The sequence below is a fragment of the Oncorhynchus mykiss genome, chromosome Y (genome assembly GCF_013265735.2).
Source record: "Oncorhynchus mykiss isolate Arlee chromosome Y, USDA_OmykA_1.1, whole genome shotgun sequence".
In the NCBI taxonomy this organism is placed as follows: domain Eukaryota; kingdom Metazoa; phylum Chordata; class Actinopteri; order Salmoniformes; family Salmonidae; genus Oncorhynchus; species Oncorhynchus mykiss.
In genome coordinates this window covers 34906202-34930712 of record NC_048593.1, presented here as the reverse complement: position 1 = coordinate 34930712, position 24511 = coordinate 34906202, and the positions used below count along the sequence as shown (strand labels likewise).

General features: G+C 45.9%; 1 protein-coding gene across 1 annotated transcript in view; it reads right to left on the bottom strand.

The window, feature by feature from the left end:
• The window catches only part of LOC110510170 (short transient receptor potential channel 5), a 48702-nt gene extending 32246 nt beyond the window's left edge, over nt 1-16456 (bottom strand). Inside the window, exon 1 of the mRNA XM_036968037.1 lies at nt 15928-16456. The gene's annotated coding sequence lies outside the window, so the exon portion shown is untranslated. The remainder of the gene's footprint in view (nt 1-15927) is intronic.
• Nucleotides 16457-24511: the final 8055 nt, after the last annotated feature.

The window sequence follows — 24511 nt, the reverse complement described above, 5'->3', positions numbered from 1 at the left end:
TTAAGATGGATCCCGCTAAGGTCCAAGCTGTCATTGATTGGCCCGTCCCTAAGTCACGCGTCGAGCTGCAGCGCTTTCTCGGCTTCGCGAACTTCTATCGTCGTTTCATCCGTAATTTCGGTCAGGTGGCAGCTCCTCTCACAGCCCTTACTTCTGTCAAGACGTGCTTTAAGTGGTCCGTTTCCGCCCAGGGAGCTTTTGATCTCCTCAAGAATCGTTTTACATCCGCTCCTATCCTTGTTACACCTGACGTCTCTAGACAGTTCGTTGTCGAGGTTGACGCGTCAGAGGTGGGCGTGGGAGCCATTCTTTCTCAGCGCTCCCTCTCTGACGACAAGGTCCACCCATGCGCGTATTTTTCTCATCGCCTGTCGCCGTCGGAACGTAACTGTGATGTGGGTAACCGCAAACTGCTCGCCATCCGGTTAGCCCTAGGCGAATGGCGACAGTGGTTGGAGGGGGCGACCGTTCCTTTTGTCGTTTGGACTGACCATAGGAACCTTGAGTACATCCGTTCTGCCAAACGACTTAATGCGCGTCAGGCGCGTTGGGCGCTGTTTTTCGCTCGTTTCGAGTTCGTGATTTCTTATCGTCCGGGCTCTAAGAACACCAAGCCTGATGCTTTGTCTCGTCTCTTCAGTTCTTCAGTAGCCTCCACTGACCCCGAGGGGATTCTCCCTGAGGGGCGTGTTGTCGGGTTGACTGTCTGGGGAATTGAGAGGCAGGTAAAACAAGCGCTCACTCACACTCCGTCGCCGCGCGCTTGTCCTAGGAACCTTCTTTTCGTTCCCGTTCCTACTCGTCTGGCCGTTCTTCAGTGGGCTCACTCTGCCAAGTTAGCCGGCCACCCTGGCGTTCGGGGTACGCTTGCTTCCATTCGCCAGCGTTTTTGGTGGCCCACCCGGGAGCATGACACGCGTCGTTTCGTGGCTGCTTGTTCGGTCTGCGCGCAGACTAAGTCCGGTAACTCTCCTCCTGCCGGCCGTCTCAGGCCGCTTCCTATTCCCTCTCGACCGTGGTCTCACATCGCCTTAGATTTTGTCACCAGTACCTCGTGGATTGGGAGGGGTACGGTCCTGAGGAGAGGAGTTGGGTTCCCTCTCGGGACGTGCTGGACCGTGCGCTGATCGAGGATTTCCTCCGTTGCCGCCAGGTTTCCTCCTCGAGTGCGCCAGGAGGCGCTCGGTGAGTGGGGGGGTACTGTCATGTACTGTCATGTTGTGTCTTGTCTCTGTCCTTTCCCTTCACCCTGTCTCCCTCTGCTGGTCGTTATTAGGTTACCTTTTCTCCCCCGCTTTCCCCCAGCTGTTCCTTGTCTCCTCTTGACTACCTCGTCACCCCTTCTCCCACCTGTTCCCCTTTTCCCTCTGATTAGTCCCCTATATCTCTCTCTGTTTTTGTTCCTGTCCTTGTCGGATTCTTGTTTGTTGTGTTTCATGCCTGAACCAGACTGTCGTCATGTTTGCTGTAACCTTGTCTTGTCCTGTCGGAATCTGCCGGTCCGTCTGAGCCTACCTATGTTTGGTAATTAAAGAAGCTCTGTTTAAGTTAATTCGCTTTTGGGTCCTCATTCACGCACCGTAACAGAAGAATCCGACCAAGAATGGACCCAGCGACTTCGGATCCTCTCCACTCAGCCGTCGGGATCCAGGGAGCGATGCTAGGCAGACACGAGCAGGAAGTGTCTGCTGCTCGACATGCCGTTGAGACCCTGGCCACCCAAGTCTCCAACCTCACAGAACAGGTTCACCATCTCCGCCTCGATTCACCGGCCACTTCCAGGGCTTTCGAATCTCCGGAGCCCAGAATCAATAACCCGCCGTGTTACTCTGGGGAGCCCACTGAATGCCGCTCGTTCCTCACCCAGTGTGATATTGTGTTTTCTCTCCAGCCCAACACTTACTCCAGGAGCACTGCTCGTGTCGCCTACGTCATATCTCTCCTTATTGGACGGGCTCGTGAGTGGGGCACGGCAATCTGGGAGGCAAGGGCTGAGTGTACTAACCAGTATCAGGACTTTAAGGAGGAGATGATACGGGTTTTTGATCGATCTGTTTTTGGGGAGGAGGCTTCCAGGGCCCTGTCTTCCCTATGTCAAGGCAATCGATCCATAACAGACTACTCTATTGAGTTTCGCACTCTTGCTGTCTCCAGTGGCTGGAACGAGCCGGCCTTGCTCGCTCGTCTTCTGGAGGGTCTCCGCGCAGAGGTAAAGGATGAGATTCTCTCCCGGGAGGTTCCTTCCAGCGTGGATTCCTTGATTGAACTCGCTATTCGCATTGAGCGACGGGTTGATCTTCGTCACCGAGCTCGTGGAAAGGAGCTCGCGCTCTCCGTCGCCCCCCTCTCCGCATCACTACCATCTTCCTCTGCCGGCTCGGGTGCTGAGCCCATGCAGCTGGGAGGTATCCGCATCTCGACTAAGGAGAGGGAACGGAGAATCACCAACCGCCTCTGTCTCTATTGCGGTTCCGCTGGTCATTTTGTCACTTCATGTCCAGTAAAAGGCCAGAGCTCGTCAGTAAGCGGAGGGCTACTGGTGAGCGCTACTACTCCTGTCTCTCCTTCAAGATCCTGCACTACCTTGTCGGTCCATCTACGCTGGACCGGTTCGTCAGCTTCCTGCAGTGCCTTAATAGACTCTGGGGCGGAGGGCTGTTTTATGGACGAGACCTGGGCTCGGGAACATGACATTCCTCTCAGACAGTTAAAGGAGCCCACGGCCTTGTTCGCCCTGGATGGTAGTCCTCTCCCCAGGATTCAGCGTGAGACGCTACCTTTAACCCTCACTGTTTCTGGTAATCATAGTGAAACCATTTCTTTTTTAATTTTTCGTTCACCTTTTACACCTGTTGTTTTGGGCCATCCCTGGCTAGTTTGTCATAATCCTTCCATTAATTGGTCTAGTAATTCTATCCTCTCCTGGAACGTCTCTTGTCATGTGAAATGTTTAATGTCTGCTATCCCTCCTGTTTCCTCTGTCTCTTCTTCACAGGAGGAGCCTGGTGATTTGACAGGGGTGCCGGGGGAATATCACGATCTGCGCACGGTGTTCAGTCGGTCCAGGGCCCCCTCTCTTCCTCCACACCGGTCGTATGATTGTAGTATTGATCTCCTTCCGGGAACCACCCCCCCCCCGGGGTAGACTATACTCTCTGTCGGCTCCCGAACGTAAGGCTCTCGAAGATTATTTGTCTGTAGCTCTTGACGCCGGTACCATAGTCCCCTCCTCCTCTCCCGCCGGAGCGGGGTTTTTTTTTGTCAAGAAGAAGGACGGGTCTCTGCGCCCCTGCATAGATTATCGAGGGCTGAATGACATAACAGTGAAGAATCGTTATCCGCTTCCTCTTATGTCTTCAGCCTTCGAGATCCTGCAGGGAGCCAGGTTTTTCACTAAGTTGGACCTTCGTAACGCTTACCATCTCGTGCGCATCAGGGAGGGGGACGAGTGGAAGACGGCGTTTAACACTCCGTTAGGGCACTTTGAATACCGGGTTCTTCCTTTCGGCCTCGCTAACGCTCCAGTTGTCTTTCAGGCATTAGTCAATGATGTCCTGAGAGACATGCTGAACATCTTTGTTTTCGTTTACCTTGACGATATCCTGATTTTTTCACCGTCACTCCAGATTCATGTTCAGCACGTTCGACGTGTCCTCCAGCGCCTTTTAGAGAATTGTCTTTTTGTGAAGGCTGAGAAGTGCACTTTTCATGCCTCCTCCGTCACATTTCTCGGTTCTGTTATTTCCGCTGAAGGCATTAAGATGGATCCCGCTAAGGTCCAAGCTGTCATTGATTGGCCCGTCCCTAAGTCACGCGTCGAGCTGCAGCGCTTTCTCGGCTTCGCGAACTTCTATCGTCGTTTCATCCGTAATTTCGGTCAGGTGGCAGCTCCTCTCACAGCCCTTACTTCTGTCAAGACGTGCTTTAAGTGGTCCGTTTCCGCCCAGGGAGCTTTTGATCTCCTCAAGAATCGTTTTACATCCGCTCCTATCCTTGTTACACCTGACGTCTCTAGACAGTTCGTTGTCGAGGTTGACGCGTCAGAGGTGGGCGTGGGAGCCATTCTTTCTCAGCGCTCCCTCTCTGACGACAAGGTCCACCCATGCGCGTATTTTTCTCATCGCCTGTCGCCGTCGGAACGTAACTGTGATGTGGGTAACCGCAAACTGCTCGCCATCCGGTTAGCCCTAGGCGAATGGCGACAGTGGTTGGAGGGGGCGACCGTTCCTTTTGTCGTTTGGACTGACCATAGGAACCTTGAGTACATCCGTTCTGCCAAACGACTTAATGCGCGTCAGGCGCGTTGGGCGCTGTTTTTCGCTCGTTTCGAGTTCGTGATTTCTTATCGTCCGGGCTCTAAGAACACCAAGCCTGATGCTTTGTCTCGTCTCTTCAGTTCTTCAGTAGCCTCCACTGACCCCGAGGGGATTCTCCCTGAGGGGCGTGTTGTCGGGTTGACTGTCTGGGGAATTGAGAGGCAGGTAAAACAAGCGCTCACTCACACTCCGTCGCCGCGCGCTTGTCCTAGGAACCTTCTTTTCGTTCCCGTTCCTACTCGTCTGGCCGTTCTTCAGTGGGCTCACTCTGCCAAGTTAGCCGGCCACCCTGGCGTTCGGGGTACGCTTGCTTCCATTCGCCAGCGTTTTTGGTGGCCCACCCGGGAGCATGACACGCGTCGTTTCGTGGCTGCTTGTTCGGTCTGCGCGCAGACTAAGTCCGGTAACTCTCCTCCTGCCGGCCGTCTCAGGCCGCTTCCTATTCCCTCTCGACCGTGGTCTCACATCGCCTTAGATTTTGTCACCAGTACCTCGTGGATTGGGAGGGGTACGGTCCTGAGGAGAGGAGTTGGGTTCCCTCTCGGGACGTGCTGGACCGTGCGCTGATCGAGGATTTCCTCCGTTGCCGCCAGGTTTCCTCCTCGAGTGCGCCAGGAGGCGCTCGGTGAGTGGGGGGGTACTGTCATGTACTGTCATGTTGTGTCTTGTCTCTGTCCTTTCCCTTCACCCTGTCTCCCTCTGCTGGTCGTTATTAGGTTACCTTTTCTCCCCCGCTTTCCCCCAGCTGTTCCTTGTCTCCTCTTGACTACCTCGTCACCCCTTCTCCCACCTGTTCCCCTTTTCCCTCTGATTAGTCCCCTATATCTCTCTCTGTTTTTGTTCCTGTCCTTGTCGGATTCTTGTTTGTTGTGTTTCATGCCTGAACCAGACTGTCGTCATGTTTGCTGTAACCTTGTCTTGTCCTGTCGGAATCTGCCGGTCCGTCTGAGCCTACCTATGTTTGGTAATTAAAGAAGCTCTGTTTAAGTTAATTCGCTTTTGGGTCCTCATTCACGCACCGTAACATACTCAGTGGAACGTGTATGCTGGGAGTCGAGAAGCGAGTGAATAATTTAATAAACAAACAAACATGGACAAAACAAGAAACACAAGCAGCGTATAGACATGAAACAGAAGCCAAAACAATAATTCCTGGGGAAGGAACCAAAAGGAGTGACAGATATAGGGAAGGTAATCAGGAAGATGATGAAGTCCAGGTGAGTCTGAAGAGGCGCTGGTGCACGTAATGATGTTGACAGGTGTGTGTAATAATGAGCAGCCTGGTGACCTAGAGCCCCAGAGAGAGGGAGTATACGTGACAGTACCCCCTCCCTGATATGCAGCTCCATCTGCAGGAGGCCGACCAAATGGACCCCGGGAACCAGGAGCGGACCGGTCGCCTCTGCTGAGGCGCGAGAACCTGTCGATCCAGCTGAGGCACGGGAACCTGACGAGCCGGCTGAGGCATGGGAGCCTGCCGAGCTAGCTGAGGCATGGGAGCCTGACGAGCCGGCTGAGGCATGGGAGCCTGCCGAGCTAGCTGAGGCATCCTCTGTAGACTCGGCAACACATGCTTGACCGGTCAACCAAGTCTTGTGAACCTGACATGCCGGCTGAGGCATCCTCGGTGGCTCCAGCAGCGGCACACGGACCCGACGTCACCTACCAACACAAAAAACACTGATGCTCCCCTTTGGTGAGGCGGTATTCTGTAACGTGTACGCTGAGAGTCAGGAAGCAAGTACAGGGAGTGAATAATTGAATAAATAGATGAATATGGACAAAACAAGAAACACGAGCAGCGCACAGACATGGAACAACGAAACAGAAACAATAACGCCTGGGGAAGGAACCAAAGGGAGTGACAGATATAGGGAAGGTAATCAAGGAAGTGATGAAGTCCAGAAGAGTTTGAAGAGGCGCTGGTGCGCGTAACGATGGTGACAGGTGTGCGTAATAATGAGCAGCCTGGTGACCTAGAGCCCCAGAGAGAGGGAGTATACGTGACAGTTAGATTGTGTTCGCACCAAATTGTCACCTTGGAAATGCATTCCTGCGTCAGCTGTAAATGAGGAGGAATATGTATAGTGACAACTAATAAGACATGTCCCAGAATACCAACAACAACCTCCAATGTGTAATACAGCTATCATATCTAATACTAAGCATTATTATTATTCCTTTGTGATAAGCTTTGGTAGCATCGTTCCAACATGGCTGTTTAATATCTACTGTGCTCAAACGCTCATGCTGTTCCATATCTCTTCAACAGACCAGGCTGGCAGCTGCAGTGCACAGAGTGCACAGTTTTTCAATGTGGGCAATATTTAGCATTAAATGTAGGTGAACCAAGCAAAGCCAACCTTATGCCCAGCACACATCCCCTATCTGTCTTTCTAACGGAGAGGACTAAAACTGGTCAAAGCAATTACATAAATCACCTCCTTTACAATCTCAATTCACATGCCTATGAAATATTAACTCTAAAGTCAATGATGTCTGTTGTCCCCCTCCATTATCAGATAGTTGTTCTAGAGCTTGCTGTTACAAATAACCAACAGAGTTACGCCTCTGGAGGGACTTCTGGGGTCGCAGGTCCATGACTTATTCAACATTATTTACTGGAATGAGACAGGGTTACCGTGGTTTCTCCTCATACTCACAAACTAATACACATTTATAAACACTCATACACATTCATACAAACCCACACACAATCAAGGCCCACCAAACCGTGCTCTGTGTTATTAAGGAAGCAAAGGTAACCTGCCTAAATGATTACCGCCCCGTAGCACTTACGTTGGAAGCCATGAAGTGTTTGAAAGGCTGGTCACATCAACAGAATCATCCCGGATACCCTAGACCCACTCCAATTTGCATACTGCCCCAACAGATCCACAGATGACGCTATCTCAATCACACTCCACACTGCTCTTTACCACTTGGACAAAAGGAACACCTACGTGAGAATGCTGTTCATTGACTACAGCTCAGCATTCAACACCATAGTGCCCACAAACCTCATCACTAAGCTAAGGACCCAGGGACTAAACACCTCCCTCTGCAACTGGATCCTGGAATTCCTGACAGGCTGCCCCCAGGTGGTAAGGGTAGGCAACAACACATCTGCCACACTGATCCTGAACACTGGGGCCCCTCAAGGGTGCGTGCTTAGTCCCCTCCTGTACTCCCTGTTCACCCACAACTGCGTGGCCAAACACGACTCCAACACCATCATTAAGTTTGCTGACAACACAACAGTGGTAGGCCTGATTATCAACAACAATGAGACAGTCTATAGGGAGGAGTTCAGTGACCTGGCAGTGTGGTGCCAGGACAACAACCTCTCCCTCAACGTGAGCAAGACAAAGGAGCTTATTGTGGACTACAGGAAAAGGTGGGCTGAACAGGCCCCCATTAACATAGACGGGGCTGTAGTGGAGCGGGTCGAGAGTTGGTACACATCACCAACAAACTATCATGGTCCGAACACATCAAGACAATCGTGAAGAGGGCACGACAACACGTTTTCCCCCTCATCCTGACCGGTTGCATCACCGCCTGGTATGGCAACTGCTCGGCATCTGACCGTAAGGCGCTACAGAGGGTAGTGCGTACGGCCCAGTAGATCACTTGTGCCAAGCTTCCTGCCATCCAGGACCTACAGTATATACCAGGCGGTATTAGAGGAAGGCCAAAACCTTGTCAAAGACTCCAGTCACCCAAGCCACAGACTGTTCTCTCTGCTACCGCATGGCAAGGGGTACCGGAGCGCCAAGTCTAGGACCAAAAGGCTCCTTAACAGCTTCTACCCCTAAGCCAGAAGACTGCTGAACAATTAATCAAATGGCCACCAGACTATTTACATTGACCCCCCCCCCCCCTCCCCCCATCTGTTGTTACACTGCTACTACTCACTGTTTATTATCTATGCATAGTCCCTTCACACCTACCTACATGTACAAATTACCTCGACTAACCTGTACCCCTGCACATTGATTCGGTACCGGTACCCCCTGTATATAGCCTTGTTATTATTATTTTATTGTGTTACTTTTTATAATTTTTTACTTTAGTATATTTAGTAAGTACTTTCTTAACTCTTTCTTGAACTGCATTGTTGTATTCGGCGCATGTGACAAATAAAGTCTGAATTTATTTGATTTAATATGTAAACAAAACCCAAATCACTTGAACCTTTTCAAGTTACACATACAGGTATTGTCTTCGCTTTAGAGGCTCCTGAGCATTCCTGTCAGCATCCATGACGCCTTCATCTCTAACCACAATCCCACAGGATGTCTGAATTATATAGCCTACCCTTCACTCCAATTATAGTGTTGAAGGCTAAATAAAAGAGTTTGGCATTGTTAAAATAAACCTACTGTAAATGACTCCTTATTATCTAGTGTGTCATCTTACAGCATATTATTATTATAATTATTATTATATATGCTCCTGGTGTACTGTAACCTAATTAGTGTGGTGACCAGAGTGGTGAAGTGATGGGTGATATTAGGTTAAAGACTGTGAGGCATGGTGTTGATCATCCCTGTCCATGTGCTTCTCATTACTGTGTTGACTGATGTACAGACCACACATCTGCACCACACCACACCACACTCCAATTACCACAAGACAAATAGCCTACAATGGATTGGCTTCTCGGGAGTATATTTTTCTCTCTCAAGTGCATTTCAACCATAGAGTTAAATAAAGGACTCATCTTAGGAACTACTTTAAATGTTAGGAGCCCTCAATGACAATGTCCATGCTAAAACAGGTTATATCCATCTACAGTCCTCTATCTATCTCTATGATTTCAACCAACAACAAGACTGAGGGCAGTGCTGCTTCAATCATGTTAAATATATATATATATCTACCATTATCACTTAAAACTCTAAAAAGGTGCTATCTAGAACCTAAAATGGTTCTTTGGCAGAGAGACCACAGTAACATAATGAAAATGACTTGATTGTTTATCAAAACCCAAAATGAGGATATTCAATTAACTGTGCAGGATGTGTAAATCAGGGGAGATTAAATACATGAGGAAGTACAATGGAACCAGCTGTGGGTGCTCGGTAATGTCATGGTGAACACAACCGATTCGCTGCACTTCTGAAGTCTTGTGAGCTGCTAGAGTGGCCCTGCCCGCCTGTAGGTGAAGAGAACCACTGTAGAGGACATGGATATTTCCGACTGATGTTTCATTGCTATGCCCAGCAATAGAAATGCACTCATTGATCAACTTGCATAAGAGTTGTCTCCTGACGTTCAGGATTCTCTGGTTCGGCTCATTCTATCAGGGGCTGGATACCTGGCACTTCATAAACTAGCTGCCATAGAACAAACACACTGGAGATGTGGAAAGCTGGAGCAATCCTTCCTGCTCCAGTACAGTATAGAAGTGTAGGGAGGCTGGAGTATCCTCCCTGCTCCAGTACAGTATAGAGGTGTAGGGAGTTAATAAGAATGTTAAAAACAGTTTAATTAAAACTAATGAATGGTACTGCCTTCAAATGTGTTCAATTGTGCCAATAGATGGTCTGCCATTTGATGAGTGAGACTTGCTGGCTCTATCACTATGGTGAGAACTATACATCTGGAAGAAAATTAGGTACTGTGTCCCTAGTGGCATTAAGACTGTACCACTGTACAAACCTCCAAACAACATTAATTTAAGAAATTGCATTGTGTCAGTTCAGGTTCAAGGGAGTCCTATATGTGTCAGATGAAGTCCCACAATTCAATTCAGCAGGCTGAACGTGCTTTTAATCCTGAAGCAGACACAGAGAACTTATCCACCCAGGAAATGCGAATAGGAGGCAAGATGCTTGTTTACTGCATCACAGACATGATAGGAAGGAGGAAAGAGAGAGCGAGAGAGAGAGAGAGAGAGAGAGAGAGAGAGAGGGAGGGAGGGAGGGAGGGAGGGAGAAGGAGCGAAGGAGGAGGAATCCACCAGAAGCACCATGAGAAATGCAAATCTTCCGCTCAACTGTGTGTGACTCGTCCACACTTCCTACCCCTGAGACATTGTTTCTCACAGCCCATCAACTGGGTTAGGCACAAAGCTCAACAATGACTCTAATTATTATCACAACACTTCTAATACTCCTCCTCAGAGAGATGAGTTATTCTAAACATTACTTTCTTTACTCATCACCCACTGTTGGGTTCGTTTTCCACCCACGTTACAGTGAACTCGGTGTGGTGTATCCAACGCGGACAGAGAATTATGACTAGGGTTGCAAAGGGAAGGTGTATTATTGGAAATTTGAGGAAGTTTACCAGTAAACAACCAGAATGTTAGTATCTTTTAAGGATTTTATGTGATCTATATCTAGTGGCCCTTTTGGGTACTTCAGATTATCAAAGGTGTCGGTACTTAGCCCTTTCTCTGGCCTTATCACATGTCATATATATGAAATAATTAAATAAGATGATTTTAAAATTAAACATAGAATGACAAAGTTTTAAATCATTGTTCTAGATGTATACAACAGGTGGGTCTAATCCTGAATGCTGATTGGTTAAAAGCGCATTCCAGCTGATAAATGCAGATGTTCCATTTGACTGTAAATACATGGCAGTTCTAAATGTGTCCATCACCATTAGTGAATAGCATTGATGTTAAATCCCTTATGGAAAAAAACACTTGAATTTCAAATGTGAACACATAAAGTGTTTTTAAAAAAAAGTTGTTTAATGTGATCACGTGATCTTATGTGAAGTTAATGTAACAATATGTAAAGCAACATGTGATAGCATGAAACTACACACGTAAAAACAAAAAAAACAGTTTGACGCCAGAAACAGGTTTTCATATTTCATGTGAAATCATTCGGGGTTTTTTTTGTAACAGATATGACGGTTTCAGTATGAAATGTTAATGTTTCGGCATCAAACTGGTGGCATTTGGGGAAAAGGTCAATTGCACAGGTAATTCCAAATAATGCCATTGTTGATTACATGTTTTTTTTACTTAATTTGGCTATTTTGTCTTAAACCATATGGTCTATCTAATAGAAAGTCATGGACAATATTCTAATATAAACCAACAAAGTTATGATAGATTTCCATAGATTTTCTGTTAATTACCAAAATTACTGAAGATTCCGGTAACTTTGGTAAATTACTGGTAGCTTTGCAACCCTAATTATGACAAAGGGCAGATTCTTAGAAGCACTAAAGAAGCATGAACATTTGATTCCTCCTGCACTACCTACTGTATTCACAGCGAGGAACTAACTACAGTACATGGCGTAATCATTGGTTTTAACACATGGCTTAGTTAGAGGATAGGTTCAAACATAGTCTCAGGTGTGGAACCACAGGTGTGATTTCAAAGCACACCTGAGACATGCAGATGGATGGAGAGACTGCTGCCTTGGGGAAATGTAACGTCCATCTGGACAATGCAGCACATCTATGTGATGTGGCTTCTGACAAGTAACAGATGTAGATACTATGTATATATGTGGAAATGTGGAAAAAGTAAAACGGGTCTGAATACCTTCCAAATGCACTGTATAAAACACACAGAGTGCAAAGCTGTCATCAAGACAAAGGGTGGCTATTTATAGGAATCTCCAATATAACATATTTTTGATTTGTTTAACAGTTTTTTGGGTTACTACATGATTCCATGTATGTTATTTCATAGTTTTGATGTCTTCACTATTATTGTACAATGTAGGAAAAAAAGAAAGAAAGAAGAACCCTTGAATGAGTATGTGTTCTAAAACTTTTGACTGGTAGTGTGTGTATATATATATATATATATATATATATATATATATATATATATATATATATATATACAGTGTATTCGGAAAGTAATCAAACACATTGACTTTAATCACATTTTGTTACGTTACAGCCTTATTCTTAAATTGATTAAACATTTTTTTCCTCATCAATCTACACACAATACCCCATAATGAGAAAGCAAAAACAAGGTTTTAGAATTTTTTGCAAATGTATTAAAAATAAAAAACTTAAATATTACATTTACATAATTATTCAGACTCTTAACTCTTTGTTGAAGCACCGCTGGCAGCGATTACAGCCTTGAGACTTCTTGGGTATAACCCTACAAGCATGACACACCTGTATTTGGGAAGTTTCTCCTACTCTTCTCTGCAGATCCTCTCAAGCTCTGTCAGGTTGGATGAGGAGCATTGCTGCAGAGCTATTTTCAGGTCTCTCCAGAGATGTTCGATCGGGTTCAAGTCCGGGCTCTGGCTGGGCCACTCAAGGACATTCAGAGACTTGTCCCGACGCCACTCCTGCGTTGTCTTGGCTGTGTGCTTTGGGTCGTTGTTCTGTTGGAAGGTGAACCTTCACCCCAGTCTGAGGTCCTGAATGCTCTGGAGCAGGTTTTCATCAAGGAACTCTCTGTACTTTGCTCCGTTTATCTTTCCCTCAAACCTGACTGGACTCCCAGACCCTGCCGCTGGAAAACATACCCACGCCATGATGCTGTCACCACCATGCTTCACCGTAGGGATGGTGCCAGGTTTCCTCCAGACATGGAACTCTGGAGCTCTGTCAGAGTGACCACTGGGTTCTTGGTCACCTCCCTGACCAAGGCCCTTCTCCCCCGATTCCTCAGTTTGGCCAGACATGCAGCTCTAGGAAGAGTCTTGGTGGTTCCAAAATTCTTCATTTTAAGAATGTGTTCTTGGGGACCTTCAATGCTGCAGAAATGTTTTGGTACCCTTCCCCAGATCTGTGCCTCGACACAATCCTGTCTTAGAGCTCGATGGACAATTCCTTCAACCTCGTGGCTTGGTTTTTGCTCTAAAATGCACTGTCAACTGTGGTACCTTATATAGACAGGTGTATGCCTTTCCAAATCATGTCCAATCAATTGAATTTGCCACAGGTGGACTCCAATCAAGTTGAAGAAACATCTCAAGGATGATCAATCGAAACAGGACGTCTGAGCTCAATTGGGAGTCTCATAGCAAAGGGTCTGAATACTTATGTAGATAAGGTATTTCCTTTTTTATATATACATTTGCAAAAATTGTGTGTGTGTGTGTGTGTGTGTGTGTGTGTGTGTGTGTGTGTGTGTGTGTGTGTGTGTGTGTGTGTGTGTGCGCGAGTGCATGGAATCATCCATAAAATGCCCTGGTAAATTACTTAATTTTGTTTTATTTGGCATTGCGGTACATTGCTATCGTTCAAGCTGAATTTAGAGAACTGAGCACAGACGTCAATTCAACGTCTATTCCACATTGGTTCAAAGTAATGCTTTTTTTTAAAGACATGTAAACAATGTTGATTCAACCAGTGTGTGCCCAGTGGGTTGTATCTGTTTGGAGAACTTGGAACATATGTCTAATGACTGTACGACAGGAGGAGGAGGAGGAGGAAGAAGAGATTAAGAGGAAGGAAATTATGTGTGATTGTTTGTTTAGTGCTGTGTGAGGTGAGATTAGATTAGATTAGGGCTGTAGACTTGCTAAGAACACAGTAGCACACCTCTTACAGTAGTTTGATTGAATATGTGCATTATAAATGAGGAAGAGAGTTCTTTCAAATTAAATTCAAATGTATTTGTCACATGCTCCAAATACAACAAGTGTATACCTTACTGTGTAACACCGCCTATTATATAGGTCCTGGATTGCAGGAAGCTTGGCCCAAGTGATGTACTGGGCCGTATGCACTACCCTCTGTAGCGCCTTAAGGTCAGATGCCGAGCAGTTGCCATACCAGGCGGTGATGCAACCGGTCAGGATGCTCTCCATGGTGCAACTGTAGAACTTTTTGAGGATCTGGGGACCCATGCCAAGTCTTTTCAGTCTCCTGAGGGGGAAAAGGTTTTATCGTGCCCTCTTCATGACTGTCTTGGTGTGTTTGGACCATGATAGATTTTTGGTGATGTGGACACCAAGAAACTTGAAACTCTCGACCCGCTCCACTACAGCCCCCTTGCTGTTAATGGGGATCTGTTCGGCCCACCTTTTCCTGTAGTCCACGATCAGCTCCTTTGTCTTTCTCACATTGAGGGAGAGGTTGTTGTCCTGGCACCACACTGCCAGGTCTCTGACCTCCTCCATACAGTCTCATCATTGTTGGTGATCAGGCCTACCACTGTTGTGTCGTCAGCAAACTTAATGAGGGTGTTGGAGTTGTGTTTGGCCACGCAGTCGTGCATGAACAGGAAGTACAGGAGGGGACTAAGCACACACCCCTGAGGGGCCCCAGTGTTGAGAATCAGCATAGAAAAGTGTTGACCACCTGGGGGCGACCAGTCAGGAATTCCAGGATCCAGTTGCAGAGGGATTTGTTTAGTCCCTGGGTCCTTAGCTTAGTGATGAGCTTCGTGGCCACTATGGTGTTGAACGCTGAGCTGTAGTCAATGAACAGAATTCTCACATAGGTGTTCCTTTTGCTCAGGTAGGAAAGGGCAGTGTGGAATGCGATTGAAGTTGCGTCATCTGTGGATCTGTTGGGGCGGTATTCGAATTGGATTGATTCTAGGGTATCCGGGAGGATACGGGAGGATGATGTGAGCCATGACCAGCCTTTCAAAGCACTTCATGGCTTCCGACGTGAGTGCTACGGGGCGGTAATCATTTAGGCAGGTTACCTTTGCTTCCTTGGGCACAGGGACTATGCTGGTCTGCTTGAAACATGTAGGTATTACAGACTCAGTCAGGAAGAGGTCTGTCCTTTCGTATCTATCTTACAAATCATACGGAGGAAGAATCATTGGCGTGGTATTAACTTGCAGGACCAATTGTTTAATTGTGTTTCAGTCCTTTTAAAAGGTTGAGGACAAGTCATGTTGAAGTGCTTAGGAGGGTCCATGTCTCTGTTAAAATAAGCACAAAGTGCCAAAGCCTGGCTAAACACATGCTTTAAAACCCTCTCAACACAATGTGGTGTTTTTACAGTGAGTGGGATTATTGTCTGTGGTAAGAGAGGTTTACTGGTAAACTACAGTAGATGACGCCCCGTGTTTTTATCTCAGCAATAACAAGGGATAAATCAATAACTCATGGCTGATGATTTCCACAGGGATACACAATCTATTTCAACTAGAATGACAGCCCATTTTCCTATTTTCTGCATTAATGATGGATTTAGATAGCCCTTTCCTGCAGTCGAAGGACCAAATCACCCCCTAGTGGCCTCATGGGGGGAATGTTAGTAATATTTTTCATAATTTCATAATTTCTAAACATACTTTTTTAACAGCCGAAAATCCTGTGTTTCTATGTCAAACGGTTCTGTTATATTTCATGTTGGGGTTCAAACTCAAAAGGTAATACATTTCAACTCCATATCTGACATGACACCGGTGTCTTCTTTATTTATATAAACCCCGTAACCATGTATTGTAGGTGTATACTTTGGTTTCAAAGTAGATTTGTTTAAGATTACCAAGAAACCCACTGCAGTAATTTAACACAGCTGATTGAGCTCCTGCAGATTAAATATGTACACTGAGCCACCATTTCCAGTGTGTCAGAAAGGGAAAGACAAACACTAGTCCGATCGTTCACTCTGGAATCTGGATCATACTTAGTCTGACTATGGAGATGCAATGTTTACACGTGGATTGAAAAGATATTGAGGAACTTACCTGATGCAGATTTTCTACATTCTCTATTTCTTTATGTTTCCCTACCAGTCTGTCCCTTTTCTGATTACTTCTAGATCATTTTTTTATGGTGATTGGGTGATCCTGTTAGAATTGGTGGGATTCTTATCCAATCCTCATGGTCGGTGGCTGTGGCTCCAAGAGACGTCTCTCAGCTCCCACCATGGAGCAGAGAACTCGAATCGGGAACAGGGAAGGCTGATTACCCAGAATCTCCATCCCTATACTCCTCCCCACTGCGGGGTAAAATAACAAGAGCACCACTGATAATCCAGGAGGTTTTCTCTAGCATCAGATAAGAGACTGATAAATGGCTGGGTACCTTCTCTCTCTCTGTAAGAAGGGGTGTCTGTGGTGTTCTAGCTCTGTTCTGTTATCCTGCGCTCGTCTCACCCCACACAGGTTGCAGTGCTCTGCTCACTCCTCCCTGATTGGTGTAGCGGCAGGGCCGGGGGCTCGCCGTGCGTTTGCCGCGGTTGTCATGGTGTCGAGCGGAGTGTGGTCACAGCGGCAGCTGCGGCAGATGCCCTTCTCCAACCCCTCTCGGTCTCTGTCAAAACTGCCAGCTCCTCCCCTCCTGTCTGTCTGTCTGTCCTTACATCAGACTCCCCTCTTTGGCGCTTTGCTTTCTCACTCTCTTTTCTCACGCTCGTCTTTCTCAACCCTCCCTCCCTCTCTCCCTCCTCCTCGTCTATCTGTCTCCCCTCCTTATCACTCCTACACCAGCCTCCTCTCCCCCACTCATTCATCTTCAGTATCTGCTTGTATAGGGGCTGTTGATGTCAGCTCTTCTCTCTCTGCTCCCTAAATTGCAGGTGAAATTAGTCATCCGAGGCTAATCAAGGATCAAGGGATTTTACATGGCTTTACCCATTCCTGCCTGTCGCCACCAATCCTACAGAGTTTAGTCTATAATTCTGCAGTTCACCATTTGCATGCATAATCAATACATGAACCTGTAATGTAGGCTACCTTGTGTTGCATCTAACAAGACTGTAATTGTGCTACCCTAATTGTGTTAATTGAATGGAGCCCCATGTATTCTGGTGACTGTCCATATGGATCCAGACCCATTGTGGGGATAAATGAAGAACCTTTGAAATGACAATAGGAGAGAGGATATGTGCCAGCGATGTGCTCAGCCTCATGGAAAGCAAGACAGGCGAGCAGAGAGTGAGGGGATCATTGATTCACTGTGGTGTTCGTTTTCCCCAGTCAGATGACATTACCTATACAGGAATGGCTGGCTTGTGGCACTGCAGACGACACACACAGCAGACGACACACACAGCAGACGACACACACAGCAGACGACACACACAGCAGACGACACACACAGCAGACGACACACACAGCAGACGACACACACAGCAGACGACACACACAGCAGACGACACACACTGCAGACGACACACACTGCAGACGACACACACTGCAGAAGACACACACTGCAGACGACACACACTGCAGACGACACACACTGCAGACGACACACACTGCAGACGACACACACTGCAGACGACACACACTGCAGACGACACACACTGCAGACGACACACACAGCAGACGACACACACAGCAGACGACACACACAGCAGACGACACACACAGCAGACGACACACACAGCAGACGACACACACAGCAGACGACACACACAGCAGAAGACACACACAGCAGACGACACACACAGCAGACGAGGCGTATCTAACTACTCACTAGAAACAATAACAGGCCAACTTAGATTCAGTGTGTCACTGGCATACCAATATCATTCTGAAAAACATGCCCGGTCTTTAATATGAATGCAAATGTAGCGTAGGGATGACATAGGGATGATTTGATAGCCTAAATCCTGCTCAGACAATCTCCCTGGTTAGTCTGCAATCCAGTCAACCACACCTAATCTTTAGAGTGATTAATTTAATTACTTGGTGAATTTAGAAAATCCTGTAATTAGAAATTGGCAATGTGGGTTATTCATCAAGATGCAGCCTGGACTGTGGCTAAACTCTCTTCCCCATAGTGCTGTTTCCTCATCTCTGCTCCTTTGATGGCTTGTGGGTCTTGACATCCATAATGTATACGATGGGTCTGTTCTCTAATTTATTCCTGCTGAAATAAATCCTGCATGATGTGGCTTTCCATGTTTCTCTTCATTTGTCTGAGGCAGGAAAGAATTGTCTCAGTAAACAAAGAGAGATGGGGGGGGGGGGTAGCTTGGTCTTGGTTATTCAGGTTTGATTATTAGATTGTTATTTAAATTAGGCAAAAAACATGGCTCTATATATCGTCAGGAAAAACATCAGAATAAAGGTATTTAAATAACCAAAGGAAATATTTGGGTCACGAAACAGAAAAGGGACGACAAACAGAAGAGAGAGAGAGAGAGAGAGAGAGAGAAAGAGAGAGAGATGCTCAATTCGGAGAGGGTGGGGATAAGAGATCATTCTGAGAGGGTGGGGACAAGAGATCATTCTGAGAGGGTGGGGACAAGGGATCATTCTGAGAGGGTGGGGACAAGAGATCATTCTGAGAGGGTGGGGACAAGAGATCATACTGAGAGGGTGGGGACAAGAGATCATACTGAGAGGGTGGGGACAAGAGATCATACTGAGAGGGTGGGGACAAGAGATCATACTGAGAGGGTGGGGACAAGAGATCATTCTGAGAGGGTGGGGACAAGAGATCATTCTGAGAGGGTGGGGACAAGAGATCATTCTGAGAGGGTGGGGACAAGGGATCATTCTGAGAGGGTGGGGACAAGAAATCATTCTGAGAGGGTGGGGACAAGAGATCATACTGAGAGGGTGGGGACAAGAGATCATACTGAAAGGGTGGGGACAAGAGATCATACTGAGAGGGTGGGGACAAGAGATCATACTGAGAGGGTGGGGACATATGCTGTCATGGGTGCACAGAAGCTCCCCCTCGCTCTCTCTAGTCTACACTGGTTTAGAGGGGTTGGTGAATCTGGGAAAATTAAGCAGCTTGTGGCCAAGAGCAGAGCACATACACAGGTTTTAAGAGGTTAAGATTACAGGAGGGAGATTTGTTTGATCAATTATCTTCTTATGTTGGACAAATGTCTATGTTGATTGTGGGCTATTATGGCACAGTCTGTTGGACAAATTAGGTTTGTGTAATATGCCCACGTGTGACTGAGCAATAATATACTTTTAGATAACCATTCCAAACCAATGCACAATGAACGATTTCACAACAGAGAGTGGTATATCCAGGAAGTAAGCGTGGTGATGTAACCATATATGAAATATAAACCTGCTAGGTAGGTCACAACACGCCAAATGGCTAAATGTATGATATGTATATTTAAATGATCCGGCAACAACATGAAATACCCGTAGTGCTGTTTCTGATTTTACTGTAAGTCACAGTCAAAGTCTCTTAAATTGTCATTTGAACTGTGATGTGTACTGGTTACCCAGGTTTCACTCCTGTGTGTACTGACCAAACAGGTCCCAGGAGTACAGATGGATACCCAGGAAATCTGGGACGGTAATGACAGAGGGCCAGTGGATCAATAGAGACATTACACACTGCAGCTAGCTGACAACAGCACTGTCTCACTCTGATGGCCTCTCAGCACACACACTACCGAAACAACCGAGGGCTTTCTGGGATCATGTTTCAATATGGTCCCCCCAGGACGACACTGGCCCTGTGAGACACAGGGGGACAAGATTGATCACTGAGGCCAGGTTCTAATCCCTTGTTTTGGTATGCCTGCGCCCATGTCCTGGTAACCTCCCTGGTAACCTCCCTGGTAACCTAATGTAGCAGGCATAAAATAAATGCCTGAAACTACCCCCCCCCCCCCCCCCCCCCCCCATGAAAAATACTACAGTTTACTATAGAATACTACAGTTTACTATAGAATACTACAGTACTGGGTGACGTAAGAAGACGTGTTTGAGAAACGTTCCCAATTAAACTATTATTTTAAAGTCACCCGAATACCGAAAATGTCTTCCGCGGCCAGCACTGCTGCAGAGTCTGAGGCCTTGTCTATGACCACGCCTGTAGTTGAGCTAGCTAAACAGAGAAGTAGCCTAAAAGAGGATATGGCTTCTCTCATCAGAGCCACCAGACTTGTTAACGTGTTGCTGTGCTGTTTGTTGCTAACGTTTCTTTGCTACCTGCCAACTTTACGTTTTTTACTTTTTTATTACCGTTTTATATTTTTTCTTTTTCCCCCTCGCTCAACTTTTTTCATTCAACTTATTCACTACGGACACTTTATCTGGACATGGTTATACACAACCTCCACCAGCCAAAGCTAAGATGTAACATTAACATGATGCCTTCTAATTGCAGTTGCTGTACTCATAATATACAGGAGAATGATCGCCTTATGGAGAGGAAATCTGTGCTACAAGCCCAGCTTCAGACACAATCGTTAGGCAAGGGTAATTTCAGTGTAGGAAAGGATGAAACAGCGTCTGTGCCACCAATAAGTACAGATAGTAGTATAAATCCCCTCGCACAGTCCCTGCAGCCGGACAATCTTCTCATGGCTTCTGGAAGGAAATGCTGTAGGAATACTCAACCGGTGTCACTCATTCAGACGACAGAAACTTTCAACCGGTTCTCCCTGTCACGTTCTGACCTTAGTTCCTTTGTTTTGTCTTTTGTGTTAGTATGGTCAGGGCGTAAGTTGGGTGGGTTGTCTATGTTAGTTTTTCTATGATTTTCTCTTTCTGTGTTATGCCTGATATGGTTCTCAATCAGAGGCAGCTGTCAATCGTCCCTGATTGATAACCATATTTAGGTAGCCTGTTTTCCTTTGTGTTTTGTGGGTGGTTATTTTCAGTCTTTGTGTGTCTGCACCAGATAGAACTGTTTCAGTTGTCACTTTGTTGTTTAGTATTTATGAAGTGTTCAGTTTCTTATTAAAAAGATGAACACTAACCACGCTGCGCTTTGGTCCTCTGCTTCTTCCCACGACAGCCGTTACACTCCCCATTAAGCAACGAGTCAGAGCCCGCGTCCTCTCTGGTCTCTCCCCTTCCCGTCACGGGGTCTGAGATGCAGAAGCCTCCCACCATTAGCTCTGACAAATTGAAAACCCTAGTCATTGGCAACTCCATTACCCGTAGTATTAGACTTAAAACAAATCATCCAGCGATCATACACTGTTTACCAGGGGGCAGGGCTACCGACGTTAAGGCTAATCTGAGGATGGTGCTGGCTAAAGCTAAAACTGGCGTGTGTATAGAGATATCGTTATCCACGACAGCACCAATTACTGTATGTTAGGATGAAACAGTCAGAGGTCATCAAGCGCAACATATCTTCAGCATGTAAATCAGCTAGAAAGATGTGTCGGCATTGAGTAATTGTCTCTGGCCCCCTCCCAGTTAGGGGGAGTGATAAGCTCTACAGCAGTGTCTCAACTCAATCACTGGTTGAAATCTGTTTTCTGCCCCTCCCAAAATATAGAATTTGTAGATAATTGGCCCTCTTTCTGGGACTCACCCACAAACAGGACCTAGCCTTGCCTGCTGAGGAGTGATGGACTCCATCCTAGCTGGAGGGGTGCTCTCATCTTATATATGAAAATAGACAGGGCTCTAACTCCTCTAGATCCAGAATGAGAGAGGGTGCAGGCCAGCCAGCAGGCTGTTAGCCACCCTGCCAGTTTACTGGAGTCTGCCACTAGCATAGTCAGTGTAGTCAGCTCAGCTATCCATATTGAGACCATGTCTGTGCCACGATCTACAGTTGAAGTCGGAAATGTACATACACCTTAGCTAAATACATTTAAACTCAGTTTTTCATAATTCCAGAGATTTAATCCCAGTAAAACTGCCCTGTTTTAGGTCAGTTAGGATTACCACTTTATTTTAAGAATGTGAAATGTCAGAATTATAGTTGAGAAAATTATTTTTTTCAGCTTTTATTTATTTCATCACATTCCCAGTGGGTCAGAAGTTTACATACACTCAATTAGTATTTGGTAGCATTGCCTTTAAATTGTTTAACTTGGGTCAAACGTTTCAGGTAGCCTTCCACAAGCCTCCCACAATAAGTTGGGTGAATTCTGGCCCATTCCTCCTGACAGAGCTGGTGTAACTGAGTCAGGTTTGTAGGCCTCCTTGCTCGCACATGCTTTTTCAGTTCTGCCCACAAATATTCTATGGGATTGAGGTCAGGGCTTTGTGATGGCCACTTCAGTACCTTGACTTTGTTGTCCTTATGCCATTTTGCCACAACTTTGGAAGTATGCTTGGGGTCATTGTCCATTTGGAAGACCCATTTGTGACCAAGCTTATGTCTTGAGATGTTGCTTCAATATATCCACATACTTCTCCTACCTCATGATGCCATCTATTTTGTGATGTGCACCAGGCATTCCTTCAGCAAAGCACCCCCACAAAATGATGCTGCCACCCCTGTGCTTCACGGTTGGGATGGTGTTCTTCAGCTTGCAAGCGTCCCACTTTTCCCTCCAAACATAACGATGGTCATTATGGCCAAACAGTTCTATTTTTGTTTCATCAGACCAGAGGACATTTCTCCAAAACGTACAATATTTGTCCTCATGTACAGTTGCAAACCGTAGTCTGTATTTTTTATGGCGGTTTTGGATCAGTGGCTTCTTTCTTGCTGAGGGCCTTTCAGGTTATGTCGATATAGGACTTGTTTTACTGTGGATATAGATACATTTGTACCTGTTTCCTACAGCATCTTCACAAGGTTCTTTGCTGTTGTTCTGGGATTGATTTGCACTTTTCACTCCAAAGTATGTTCATCTCTAGGAGACAGAATAAGTTTCCTTCCTGAGCAGTATGACGGCTGAGTGGTCTCATGGTGTTTATACTTGCGTACTATTGTTTGTACAGATGAACGTGGTACCTTCAGGCGAAATTGCTCCCAAGAATGAAACAGACTCCAATTGACTCAAATTATGTCAATTAGCCTATCAGAAGCTTCTAAAGCCATGACATCATTTTCTGTTTAAAGGCACAGTCAACTTAGTGTATGTAAACTTCTGACCCACTGGAATTGTGATACAGGGAATTATAAGTGAAATAATCTGTCTGTAAACAATTGTTGGAAAAATGACTTGTGTTATGCACAAAGTAGATGTCCTAACCGACTTGCCAAAACTATAGTTTGTTAACTTCTTGGTGACGGGCAGTATTTTCACGTCCAGATTAAATGCATGCCCAAATTCAACTGCCTGTTACTCATCCCCAGAAGATAAGATGTGCATATTATTAGTAGATTTGGACAGAAAACACTCTGAAGTTTTTAAAACTGTTTGAATCATGTCTGTGAGTATAACATAACTTATTTAGCAGGCGAATCCCCAAGGACAACCCATTCAGATTAGTTTTTTTTTAGGTCACTCTCTCTCTTTGTTTACGGAGGTGCTATCCTCAAATAATAGCATCGTTTGCTTTCGCCGAAAAGCCTTTTTGAAATCTGACATGTTGGCTTGATTCACAACAAGTGTAGCTTTAATTTGATATCTTACATGTGTGATTTCATAAAAGTTTGATTTTTATAGTAATTTATTTGAATTTGGCGCTCTGCATTTTCTCTGGCTTTTGGCCAGTTGGGACGCTAGCGTCCCACATATCCCAAAAAGGTTAAGAAATGTGTGGAGTGGTTGAAAAACGAGTTTTAATGACTCCAACCTAAGTGTACGTAAACTTCCGACTTCAACTGTAGGTTGGGCAAAACTAAACATGACGGTGTTCGCTTTAGCAATCTCACTGGAATAAAGACCTCCTCCATTCCTGTCATTATTGAAAGAGATTGTGATACCTCACATCTCAAAATAGGGCTACTTAATGTTAGATCCCTCACCAAGGCAGTTATAGTCAGTGAACTAATCACTGATCATAATCTTTATGTGATTGGCCTGACTGAAACATGGCTTAAGCCTGATGAATTTACTGTGTTAAAGTAGGCCTCTCCTCCTGGTTACACTAGTGACCATATCCCCTGCGCATCCCGCAAAGGCGGAGGTGTTGCTAACATTTACGATAGAAAATTTCAATTTACGAAAACAAAATGACTGCGTTTTCGTCTTTTGAGCTTCTATTCATGAAATTCATGCAGCCTACTCAATTACTTTTTATAGCTACTGTTTACAGACCTCCTGGGCCATATACAGCGTTCCTCACTGAGTTCCCTGAATTCCTATTGGACCTTGTAGTCATGGCAAATAATATTCACATTTTTGGTGACTTTAATATTCACATGGAAAAGTCCACAGACCCACTCCAAAAGGCTTTCGGAGCCAGTGGGTTTTGTCCAACATGTTTCCGGACATACTCACTGCCACAGTTATACTCTGGACCTAGTTTTGTCCCGTGGAATAAATATTGTGGATCTTAATGTTTTTCCTCATAATCCTGGATATAAATTCTCAGACAACCCAAAGATTACAGACTCCCTCCAACTACCCAAGGACGTCAGAGGACAAAAATTGGTTAACCACCTAACTGAGGAACTCAATTTAACCTTGCATAATGGTCATCTACAAGTCCATGCTAGGTAAAGCTCCGCCTTATCTCTGTTCACTGGTCACGA